The sequence below is a fragment of the Lepisosteus platostomus genome, chromosome 9 (assembly GCF_059453375.1).
Source record: "Lepisosteus platostomus isolate fLepPlt1 chromosome 9, fLepPlt1.hap1, whole genome shotgun sequence".
NCBI lineage: Eukaryota > Metazoa > Chordata > Actinopteri > Semionotiformes > Lepisosteidae > Lepisosteus > Lepisosteus platostomus.
In genome coordinates, this window is record NC_142619.1 from 8908408 (window position 1) to 8921602 (window position 13195).

Below are 13195 nucleotides of genomic sequence, written 5' to 3' on the forward strand. Positions count from 1 at the left end.
GGCACAGTTAAAATAATCCCAGTGTATGTAGTGTAACATGGTCAGATCTTTGTGTACATCTTTTGGTCAGATCACTGTGGAATTCACAGTGACAGAAACAAAAAAAATGAGTTTTACATTTCAATTGTTAAAACCCTTTAAACCAAAGAGGAGGAAAATGCATATGCACAGACTGGCATTTCCCTCTGCTTTTCAAGAGCTTAGTGTCCCAAATCTCAAGGAACATAGCATATAATTGGCACACAGAAACTGGGGAGGAAGGATATGATCTTCTGTGTATGGGCATTGTTTTTTACTGTTTACTGTTAAATATTGCTGTCTTACAGTCAAACGCATTGTACCATGAATGTGAATTTCAGAATCCCCACATAACTGTAAGCTGCAGTTGCTCTGCAGACTCCTGTGTGTCTGCAAGCTGGAGTCTGCTGTCTGCCTCAGCGGGAGGCTACAGGGACATTGTGCAGCTTCTCTCCTTCGCTCAGCCTGATTGTGTCTCCCCATCATTAGCTCTCTTTCCCTTTCTTGCCTTCTTTTGTTTTTCCGCCCAGTGTGTCATTTTCAATACTTTTTTTTTCCTGAAAAGTAACATTTCAGTGCTAGGGGCAACAAACGTACCATACGATATGAACAATATCATAAAAGAGATTGCAAATGAACAGTAAAAAAAGATATTAAAATTGCATGGAACTGCATTCTCCATTATCTATTATAAAATTGAATACCATATGATATTCGACATTCTTAAATGCTTCATTATTGCACACTCCAATTCACACACTCCAACAAGCAAATGTGATTTTTTATGCAGTTTTAAAGTGTGATTTGCACTCCTTATAATAAAATGTTGCCCAATAAATATGTTTTGTTTTACTACAATTCCAGCAAAATATATAGTAGTAACAACAATAAAAAATGTGAAGTCAAAACAATTAAAAACTAAATTATTTGTGAAGTGATTATAGTCCAGTGACAATTTCTCTGCAATCGCTACCATGATAGTGCTCTAACGAAACTACACACTAACTTTGCTTTTCTGAATTATACATTCAGAGGCCCAGAGGGGTCATAAATTACAGGCCCTTACCAACACACTGATAACTATAAAAGATATCAGTGCACTGAGTCCTTAAATCTGCTGTCAAATTCATTTGCATTTCATCTTAAAAGCCTTCATAGACTCAGGCTTTTCTGAGTAGCAGACCTTTTTTTACAACTGAGGAGTCTCATTCCAAGATTCCAGGTGGTATGCAGCTCACATGTTACACTTACAGTTTAAGATTAAAACATCAGAAAATAATGGAAAATTATATTGGTGTTCTCTTCTGGATATGCTGACTATGAGTAGAATGCAGAAGGTTAAGGAGACCTGCAACGCAAATTAAATTCAGCCAGTCACTGTATGTGCAGTCTTTGTGAACTTAGTCTGAGGATTTTTATTCATAATTTAATGATAGTGATGTCTCTGTTTCTTAATTTTAAAGTACCTTTCACAACGAAAAAGACCTACTGTACCAGTACTGTTGAATGTTATAAACCCTGTTGATTAAAATCTTTTCAGGTTAGCAATTAGCAATTGTTTTACATACTGTGCTTTTTCTTTTGACCAGAATTTCCAAGCCAAGTTCCCAATATGGAGCCAGGTTATCCAGTATGATCATCTTCAGGATGACACATGAAACTGAGGTCCTTACTTCACTGTCCATAAAAGTTACATGTCAGTGTTTGTTAGAGCAGTGCAGGTACCCTTGTGTCTGGGCTAACTTCAACCTTCTGCACAATCATGCAGTCATCTTTTTTTTTTCCTTCGGTTGGTGAGGTCATTTCTAATTTCTTAAACTGATTTAGTCATTTCTAACCCTCAGGCTGATGATGCACTTCAGTGGTAAATGAACTGGGTTCTGTCCTACTGTACTGCACTGCACACATGTGAGGCACTTTGGAATCCTTGAAGAATGAACTGGGAATTATTGACAGTATTAAGACAATCATGATGACTTTTGTGGGTCAACATAAAAGTCAAAGAAAGTTCTTTAAATACCATACCTGAGAGGACTTACAATAGTTTTGACAAGAAAAGACTATATTCTTAATAAGATATAATACCGGATGGGCCATAGATACAGAAAATGCAAAGTAAAGCTAGTCACTGTCTGAGTTGCAATTTTCCCCATGCCAACAAGACATTTTTTGACCACATATGTTTTCCACCTTAGAGTCTAAATTAATAAAAAACGTATCTATATTCAATCTTTTGTGCTATTTTAATTAATACATCTACACTATACTTACATTTAATTCGCACAGACCTGGAATTCCACGTGACATGGCTTATTTATTTTGACGATCTGATTGATAGAAGATTTGATTCACAAAGAGGAGAAATAAAAATATTTCCAACAATTTTCCATCAACTTAATCTAATTTTAGGGTCGCAGGGGGAGCCAGAGCCTATCCCAGGCTCAAGGTGGGGGTCATCATGGACTGGACACCACTCCATCACAGGGCAGAAACAGACACAAACATCCATACACTCACACCAGGGCCAGTTTTCCCAGATGCCAATTAACCTTCCAGTATATCTTTGGAGTGAGAGAAACCCGAATGCATCGAGGGAGAACATACAAACTCCACACAGTTAGAACCCCAGATCCAGAACTGAAGCCAGAGTCTCAGCTTTGTGAGGCAGCAATGCTACCAACAGTGCCATCATGCCACCCTAAACACCAATATTTAATTTATTTCAATTTATAGACACATACAAAACCCAGTGTTTTTTAAGTATTTGGTTTATCTAAAGACCACTTGGTAAAGCACGTACAGCACGTTAAAACTTAAACTGTGCTACAGGTCTTCTACTGTAAGTGTTTAAGGAAAGAGTTGGCACAGCAATGTCTTCTTTTGTCTTTCTCTATGTGTCCTTATAATGAGCTGCATTTTGTCATGTACACTGATTATGTGAGCCTGATTAGGTAAGACTCCTTGCACTCACATCTGAAGCACATCTTGGGATTGCAGTGCAGGAAAGTTTTCCTTCTTTCTCTCCTGAGAACAATAATCTGATTATGTTCTAACTTAAGAGCAACATTGTCACTAAAGAGGCAGTACAGTAGCTTTCTGTCAGCAGCTGCAGCACTGCTAATAGATCTACTTGCTTGTAGCTGTGTTCACATCCCAGATAGATGCCATTACCTTAGTCAGATTAATTTGTGTATTGTGCTAAGACTGCCTCTGGGAGTTCTCTTAATGGAATCAGGCAAACCACAAAGTCTCCTGTCCTTGTTAGAGAGCTCTTATTACATTTTTTCTTAATTCGGCTTCACCTTCTGTCTTCTACCCTAGTTTCTGTTTGAATACAACACTCACTGTTCTTTCTAATACCAATCAATCAATATCACCTTCTCACAAGGTTTTGAATCTGTCCTTATACTACAGTCTGCATGTTTACTGGTACCTATTGACTGACTCCACTTTCTTAACTGTTTCTCTCTCTTCCACATTCCAGTTTTATATTGTAGCCAAAGTGTAGTGTTCATAACTTGATGTGAAATAATTTTTATATGATTGGAGTGAAAAGTGTCACTCATGACTATAAAAGCCTTACAATAGTGCCTGCAGTTTTATTTGCACCTAAAAAAGATATACAGCAAGGTAGGGAATGGAAAGAATCTAGTTAGGTACAATGCCACTGTAAATCAAAATACCTGCAGTAAATAATCAAGAAGTAAGTCATTGTGTTCACTTCACAGTTACAATACAGTGCACCAGTAAATTTAGTCTGAGTATTCTTTATTATTAATTTACTCAGCTAGTGACCATTAACTGAGCAGAATGCTGTGAATTAAATTCATTTTAGTCTTATATTGAAAACCAGAATTAAATTCAATTTTAATCTGTCCGCTAAATTATTTTTTACACAAAAAACAATTTGTGGAAACCAGTTTTCTTAAAGTGTACATGGGGTACTGTATATGACATTGAAATCACCCAAGACAACTTAATCCTCTATATTGTATATACTGTACTGTTGTGTCCCTGCATAGTCAGCAGTGCCTGGGCTGACAACAAGAGTGAAAACACATCAGTGTGTTTTAGCAATTCAGAGAGATGTTTGTCATTTCACTAGAGCCCTAGTTTTTTCATGCACCAAAGGAGAATATTACTTACAGCTGAATGAGATTTGCAGGTGTTGAGAGTTCTAGAAATCTTGTCTAACTGTGAATAATTTATGTAAGTAATGGGGAGAAAATGGCACATTAGACATGGGACGTCCACAAAGAATAATTTCATTGGTCTAGCTCATTTTGTACTTATGCAGTAATTTAATTAAAAGTAAAAGCTTTGTTTCGCTGCTCAACAGCTTTTTGATCAGCTTCCATAAGTATAACAATATATTATGTCTTGGGGTATGTAACAGCCAAGGACATTCCAAACCTGAAGAAATCCATGTGCCAGAACTATAAATGCCTTGCCTTGCCAACTTCCTTTTAATAAATGAACTGGCCAAAATATTAGGGATCCCCTTCTAATAAAAAATAATGGTTTCTCCTAAACTGATCTGCAAGCAATACATTTACAATGTGACATATAAATACAGTATATGGGATAGAAGTTACTGTTACTGAAAAATATAAGGGTGGGAGAGTGATCTGATTGCCTTCAAAAGAGGTGTCAATGTGCGTGCCTGGCTAGCAGGGACATTAGGAATTGTCAGGAAATGTAAAGAACATTGTCTCCTGGGTGCAAATGTAACTGAGAATGCTACTGAAGTGACTTCATCCCCCTTGAAACCCAGACAACGAAGAGACCCCATCTTATGATGCAGTGAAGTTTGCCGCTGTCTTCTTCAAGGGGTGATGCTATTGTAAGGTTACGGAAGTAACCATTTACAGTAGTCTTCCAGAGAGGGTACTTCAAGATGGAGATAGAGGATAAACAGTAAGGCTTACTCAGTAAAGGTCACGAGCGAAGTATCCGTGAACCGTGATCTGAAAGTCGTAGTCTGGGAAAGATCCTTGTCCAAGAAGGAGAGTAAACAAAAGGTCAGTCTCAAGAGATTGCAGGAACTGTAGCTCTTCTTGGGAAACCCAGTAATGAGCACTGAAGTCCTAGTGAGCAGCCCTAAAGTACTCTGGCTCTGAGAGGGGTGGTGCAAAATGGAAATGCTGATTGGTTAATTCGTTTTAAGGTCCGCGCCTTCTCAAATTGACGTGGGTGGAGGTGCGTCTCTGGTTGCGGGGCTTCGATCTCGTCACAGCTATATGTGCTCTGAGCTCACGATCAACTGTGATCCAATCCCAGCAGTGTCAGAACAGGCCTGCTCCCATCTCTCATACAACAGTAGAGAGTGTCCACCAATACAGGAAAGCAGATATAGAAAGGACCAGTTCAGGGACAGACAAATATTGCAATAGAATGAGTAGAAGAAATGGCGAACCACAGTTAACACTATACTGCCACAATCTACCACAGTGGGGCACTACTGTAATCTGATTTGTTGAGAGAGGCCCTTAAAAAACGTACAGAGGAGTACTACTTTTGTCTCTATACAAGAACGGTTTTGGATTTGTCTGAAATTGTATTTGGTTTTCATACATAGTGTAACTTGAAACACTTGAAATGAGAACTTGAGTACATAAAGATATTTTCTGATTAATACTTAAAATTAGAATATTTGGTTCTACAGATCCTCTGAAATACTGTTACAAAAAACAATGTGACAATGGTCAAGGGGGGTGAATTATTTTGATAGCCACTCTATACAGTACTGTATGTACTGTACATTTATCTCCTATTTTAAAGTTTTCTGTGACTAAATATTTTTTACTTTGTTAAGCTGTGTGTTTAAATAATGGAGATAGTCATTAGCTCAGTTCACAACCAAAATAATTGCTTCATGTGTTTTGTATACTCCTTGTGTTTTTTATGAATTTAAAATAACCCTCCACGTAATTTGTCAAAAAGAGACGGGGTGTATGGCTCAGCAATAAAGGGAAAAAGTCCGCAAACATTCAGCTTACTAATTTGTCAAAGATGCTGAAAATTGTCTATTAAAAACACAAAGTCAGCAACCATACTATCAATACAATTGAGCAAAGCAAACAACTGTTAATGCAAATATTTTTTTTGCACTTGAATTATTTAATGCTTTTAAAACAACTACAGCAAATGAACTTAGTTCATTTGATTTACTGTACGTTTATTGTGCTTTTAATGACTTGCACTAAGACCAGTTTCTTCTATTTTTAGACATTGTCTGAGAAATTGTCCGTTGTTCTATAAAAATATAGAAACATTCCCTTGAAACATCAGTCCCATCATCAGGTGAATTATGAAGTAATTATTTTTTAATACACATTCCTGTGGGAAAGATACCTAAAGGCATTTTCTTTTAACACAGCGAAGCTAAAAGTTAGAATATATATGCAATTTAAAAAGTGTGAAAATCCAGAGCAAAAAAGGAAAGGGGCATTTCACGCTTAATATTTGAATTGCCCTAAAAGCTGGACTTGTGTAATGTGGAAGAAGAATCAATAATAAGATCATGTGGTACAGTATGATGCTACAAAGTTAGTTGACATTTAGTACTTTACTAAATCTATCCAGAAGAAGTTGAAACGGGTGCAATGGTTATTTTACAGCTCTCTGAATTAATGATGATTGGAACTACACGGGAGCATTAGAACAAGGATTAGAAATGTATGATGAAATGAAAAAAGAAAAAAGGAAAAGAGACTACTCTAGTACAGGCGGCAGAGGCCTTCTCAAAGGATTACAGTCTCAATGGAATGGAAGCTATAGAAGAGATACTATATTCTTGTTAAAGCTATGCTAGTAGAAATTGTATTTTGTTTCAGTTTAAAAATAGATATGGACAGTTTTCTCAGGCAAAGTAAGGTTTTACCTGTTTATAATACTACGCTGTTTAAAAGTGTAAAGTCTTTTAAGCGGAAAAGAAGGGATATCACTTTCTGCTTGGTTTTCTCACTTATTTAATTGCCTTGCATTGTTTGTTTTTTTGCAAATGGAAGCACACTTTTTGTGATTCTTTTCAATTCAAATTGTACTTTAAAAAAAACATTGGGCATTGGGAAGAGTGTGTTTCCTGAAGTATGTTTAAAGCACAAGTCATGATCAACGGAATAAACAGCTGGTTTGAGTTGAGCATTGAGTTTATCCTAACACCTCTGTCATTTAAATATCACTTAAGTTAAAGGTGACTTTGGTTCTCTGATTTATTTCTTTATTTTTTTGATGTTCCATAATTACATTAGTAAGACATATGAACTACAGCACTGTTTCTATTTGTACATTTACACTTATATTAAGGTACATTTAATACACTTATTTTGCCATATTAATAGTTTATACACACACTTCTTAATGCCATTAAGTACAAGACTGGAATTTCAAAAGACACATCCATCTATCAGTTTTCTAACTGCTTTTTCCTATTCAGGATTGAGAGGGAGCCAGAGCATTTCTTATCAAGCAATGGGCAAAAGGCTGGATTCACCCTGGATGGGACTCCAGTCCATCGCAGTTCACACACAGACACAAGGACACATGCTCACATCAGGGCCAATTTTCCCAGAAGGGGAAATTAATTTAACTAATTTACGAGTTTAGTTTATTTGTTATTTGCACAATTGCAATGAAATGTGTATTTGCATGTACTGGATGCTCCAATATAAGGACAGCAAGGAAGCACCAAACCTAAACACAGAACAACAGCAGCAAAAATAAAGTTAAATAACACTTACTGTAAATAAAATTCAGCACAAGTATTGTGACACATCAGTGTGAGACAGAAGTATAGGTAGAATTAAGTAATCTGACAAGTTGTGGGAAGAAGTTGTCTCTGAATCTGAAGGTACATGCCTTTACGTTCCTATAACATTTACCAGAGGACAGGAGAGAGAGAAGTGAGAAACCACGATGATTGGTATCCTTAGCAATACTCCCAGCCTTTCAGGAGACAGTAAGTTGTAAAAATGTCCACAGTAGAGGAGAGCTGTAATCCATTAATGGACTGGGCTGACCTGTTCGCCCCCTGTAGCACTTTTCCGTCAGACATCAAGCTGCTGCCAAACCACACTGTAGTACCACACGTGAGCACACTCTCAATAGTGTACCTGTAGAATGTGGTAAGAGTATTTGAAGACAGACCAGCTCTTTGCTTTTGCTGACCTTGAGGGAGAGAGGTTATTTTCAGGGCACCACTCCACCTGGTGATTCGGCCAATGATGGTGTCATCAGCATATTGTGGATGGAGTTGTAGCTGTGTCTGGCCACACAATCTTGGGTAATCTAGGAAAACAGCAAAGGGATAAGCACACAACCCTGAGGGGCACCTGTATTGACGGTTCAGTGTGGAAGAAAGCTTTCTATCGACTCTCACAGTCTGTGGGCTGCCAGTCAGGAAACCCAGAATCCAGCTATAGAGAGAGGCTCTGATATCATTAATCTTGATGAGTAATCTGAAAGGAACTATAGTGTTAAAGGTGGAGTTCTAATCAATGAATAGCATCCTAACATACAGAATGTGTCTTTAACATCCAAATGAGCCAAGGCAGAGTAAAGTGCCAGGGAAAGTGGACCTTTTACACTGGGATACAAACATACCTAAGTACTTGGGTACATGCCTCATGACCAGCCTTTCAAAGCATTTCATTCTGGTAGAGTGAGTGGTACTGGTCTGTAATCATTAAAACAGGTTGCAGTATTTTTCTTCAGCACTGGTATAATTGCTGCTTACTTAAAACACAACAGAACAGTATGGAAGAATGGAACGGAAGTTTGTAAAAGATTAAAAATATCTGCAAAAACTATGGCCATTTGGTATACACAGGATTTAAGGATCCGTCCAGGAACGCCATCCGGGCTGGTCGCCTTTCACCTGGCTGAAGTTGCTCTGACTTCAGCCTCCATGACAGACATGGCCATACCATAAGAGGCTGAGAGTACTTGAGCTGGCGGTTCCCTGATTTCTTTCTCAAACTGAGTGTAATAGATTTTCAGCTCATCCAGTAGAGAGAAATCTGTATCAGGGGATGTAATACTGCTTATTTTAGCTTTATGGTTTGTTACAGACTGAATCCCCCGCCATATTTGGTGCACATTGGAAGAGACAGCTTGATTTCTAGTTTGTTTCAATATTGCCTTTTAGCATCCCTGATAGGTCTCTGTACAGTATGTCATACCTATACAGATCCAGATTGCCAGATTTAAAAGCCTTCTATCATGCCTACAGTTAACTACAAATATTGCTGTAGTAGTTCAGGTGGGTAGCTGCGTCAGCATGCGTAGGTTGCAAAGGAACAAGTAATAGGTTTATTCCATGCTGAAAATAGAAGAAAGAAAACACAATGTTTTGGCTGTGGAGCCTTCTTCAGGTGTGAGAAAGACAGGGCAGTAAGCAAAGGTAATGAAACGGGAGAACAAAGGCTGGGAGAGAGGAGGAGCGAGGGGCAGGAGCAGGGGACAGAAAAAGAGGCCAATCAAGAGGTGTGAAGTCAGGATAGATGTAGAGAGTTGTGAAATGTAACCCGCAATGAATAGAGAGAATTTAGAAGAAAAGTAGAAGTTCCACGGGCGAAACGTTGTGCTTTTTTCAGCATGGAATAAACCTATTACCTGTTCCTTTACAAATATTGCTACTAAACTTAAATTTACGATTAGGAAAAAAGCAAACTGTCTTTGTAAGCACACAGTCATCCACACATTTCTTACTAAAGTCAGTGATGACTGTAGTGTACTCGTGCGGGTTTGCTGATAAAATTTAAACACGGTCTTTATCTACAGAGAACACTTCAACTTTTAGATGGTTTCTTCACTTTCAATAAAGGCATCTATATGCTAGCATTAATATGGCATAAATTGTACGGACCAATATCATGTATGTGTATTTACAAAGCGGGAATACCCACAGGAAAGAGATCACATGTTTCTCTCTAGTAAAGTGACATTCCTGTGCTGTTCCAAATATAGTTACTTATTTGAAGTTTAAAGTGCTTGCAGCCTTTCTACTGTGATCAAACCAGAAATCAGTCTGCACTTATAGCAGGTACCTTTTAAAATTCTTTTCACATTACCAATGCAACTGTTTTGAATTCAGGGTCTGTACAAGGCTCGAATACACAACTAATGAGTGCAGTGCAGAATGATGAATACATTACAAAAGGAGCATAAATTCAATAAGCTCATATTTTTTTGCAGAATTTGTTCTTGGAATAGATTTATTTTAAATCTGGCAGTGACCAAGAACTAAAAAAAAAGACAGAAAGCAGCCTTTCCCCTCAGGATCCAAAAAATACATATATATTAAATATCTGCTTACTGAAGAGAAATAATTTGATGAGAGTAACAAAGGCACATTTTATAGACAGTGGGCCTCGTACTAATACAGAAACGGTGGTTGTGCATAAAGAATCTCTATAATTACACACAATTCCAATTATTAACACCTGACCAAATGTAACAAAATGTTCTATGTAAATGAAAGCAGTCAGTGAAAAGAGGCAAATAACAACAGAAGCAGAGAAAATACAGGGAAAAACACACATCCTGTTAGTCAGCAAAGTGTTGGTAAACTGGCAGTATACCTGAGCAGGAAAAATAATCAAGTTGTACAGTAAGTCATACATCCTGGACAAGGAAAACCAAAACACCTAGCAACACATGCCGAGTTTTAAGTTCAGCCTTCCTGTATTGTAGCGTATATATGATTTACTGAAACATTGTTTTTTTTCCTGTGTGCTTATGTTTAGCTAGACCTAGTTGTCTCACCTCCTGACCTCAGCTGGTGAAAATGCTTAGTTTAAAAACAGTTTTAAAATGTGTGTTGTAAGTGTTTTTGGACATTAACAGCTATCAGGTTAAAATGTTATCATACGGTTCTTTATATAGTCTATACTACAATTTATTTTTATTAAAAACATACAGTAGCTGATAACATTAAAATGGTAAGTCTCCGAATGGCCACTGGACTGCTATAGGGATTTCAGCTGTTTTAAGAAAATCTTGATATTTATGACTATGTGAAGTAATTTTCTTAACATATAACATCTATTACTGTATATGAAATCTGCTTATTCCATATCACAGCAACCTGAAGTCTGTCCAGGAAGCATAGGGTACAAGCTAAACATACTGTATATTGTGGATGGAACACCAGGTAATTGCAAGACACACACGCTATACATACACCAATTATAATTTTTTGTGGAATGACTTTTGCTAAATGTTTTGCTATGGATTGCAATGATCACACAATTGTGATACCTTAGGTCCAGTGAGAGGAAGAATGTTTTTATGCTCCTCTCATCAGTGATCATTATGGAGGAGACTAACTCTCATTGCTAGTCTGGATGAACAGCTTTTTCCTGCGCTGACATCATCTAGCTGTTCGTCAAACATTGTTAGTCTGTACCAAATTCACCACAGCTACACCCTGGTACGTACACTGCTCTGTGTTCTCATCCCTAATCCATATGATATCAAAAGAAAATCTCCTCAAAATCTCATCCAGATTCTTTGTGAAGGATCTGTCTTGCAGTCAAGAACGTGGTGAGGCAGTTATAACACACTCTTACCAATGGCTTCCCAGGAACTAATCATCACTTATCCTGGACTACCTAATTTCTTGCAATCAAAAACCCCCTCCCCCATGTATTAAAAAAACAATGCCAATTTTTAGTCTTAAGTGCACTTTATCTTAATTTCCCTTTTCATCCATACATTGTTTTTTTCATGGCTCAGTCTGAAATCTCTTCAGTTGACACTGTCCACACCTTTAAAGACTTTAGACTGAATTCATTTGAAGCCTCCTGTCTTAAAGACATCCTGTGCATGCCATAATCTATTCTGAATGCTCTACTCTGTACTCTTTATGTTGTTTGAATGTGCCTGTGCATGTGTATGTATTCTAAGCATCAGGGGATACATCAATCACATGTCTGCTTTTAGAAAAATCAAGTATATGGGCCCTGGGTAATGATTAAATACTTCTGGCATCATTTACATTAATTGATCATTCAAGACTGATCATGATAAGCTTGAGTGACTGTTGCATAAGCACTAAATCACCTCATTTAGTTAAACATGGTGAGATTGGAAGTTCAATAAGGTACAATGGAAACATATGAGGCTTTGTTCAATTTTAACTGTGATTTTGAAACATACGGTTCAGTTGTGGGTATTCAACAGTAATTAAAACCACATTCCTGAAATTTGATTTATAATACTTGGTTTTGTTTCAGTTATCCCAGAGTGCTGTGTCCAAGCCTTACCCCGTTATCATGGCAACAAAGAAATGTGTCAATGGGAAATGTCTTCTTTGAATTCTCTCAGAAAATTAGATTCTTCTTTACCACTGATTGTGATGCTGTTTCTCAAGAATGCTTTAAAATACTCCTTCTAATTATCTAAAGTGTCTAGAGGTGCTCACAGTGATTCTCTGGACATACACTGTACACTTCTTTCAATGCTTGTTGTACTTTAGATTGTACTCTTGCTCTCAGCCGAATAAAAAGCCCAAAAATATCCCTTGTTTAGTGGTTGATTGAGCAGGGACACTCAAGAATACGAAGACATCAAAATGCATTTAACTGTCTGAAACCAAGAGGTCTGCTGTGTCATGTAGTGGCCTGAAGTTTATCTTAACTTCTTTTAAGTTTCAGAGGAAATGTTCTTGCCTTTATTCAAAGGTGGCATACTATCTTCAAATACTGTTTTGTTTTTAAAACTAGGTACAGTAGTTAAACCCTTCCACGCCTTGAAGTACAACTCTCCCTTTTTACTGCCTGCCTTTCATATCAATCATGACAAGGCATTTTGTAACAAATAAAATATTAATAAATTCATGACTTTATTATAGAATATTATAAATGTAATAATATACAAGACTAATCGGACCAAAATGTATTAGAATACTTGGAACTCAAACACATCGGGGTTTAAAATTTCTAAAACTACAGTATTTGGTAGGAATTGGAAGTCTGAATTCATTTGTTTCTAAAAGCCAGTAAACCAGACACAAGGCAGCATAAATTACACACCCAAAGAAGGCTCCACAGCTGCAATGTTCTGTTTCTTTTCTTCTGTCTTCAGCATGGAATAAACCTTTACTTGTTCCTTGTTCTCAGGGTTTGTATGAGAGAAATGCAATTTTAAAGTAACTCTAAATGTTATATACAGT

General features: G+C 37.2%; 1 protein-coding gene across 10 annotated transcripts in view; it reads left to right on the top strand.

Moving 5' to 3' along the window:
- Positions 1 to 13195, top strand: part of cacna1c (calcium voltage-gated channel subunit alpha1 C) — a 431114-nt gene that overhangs the window by 184802 nt on the left and 233117 nt on the right. The window lies entirely within an intron of this gene.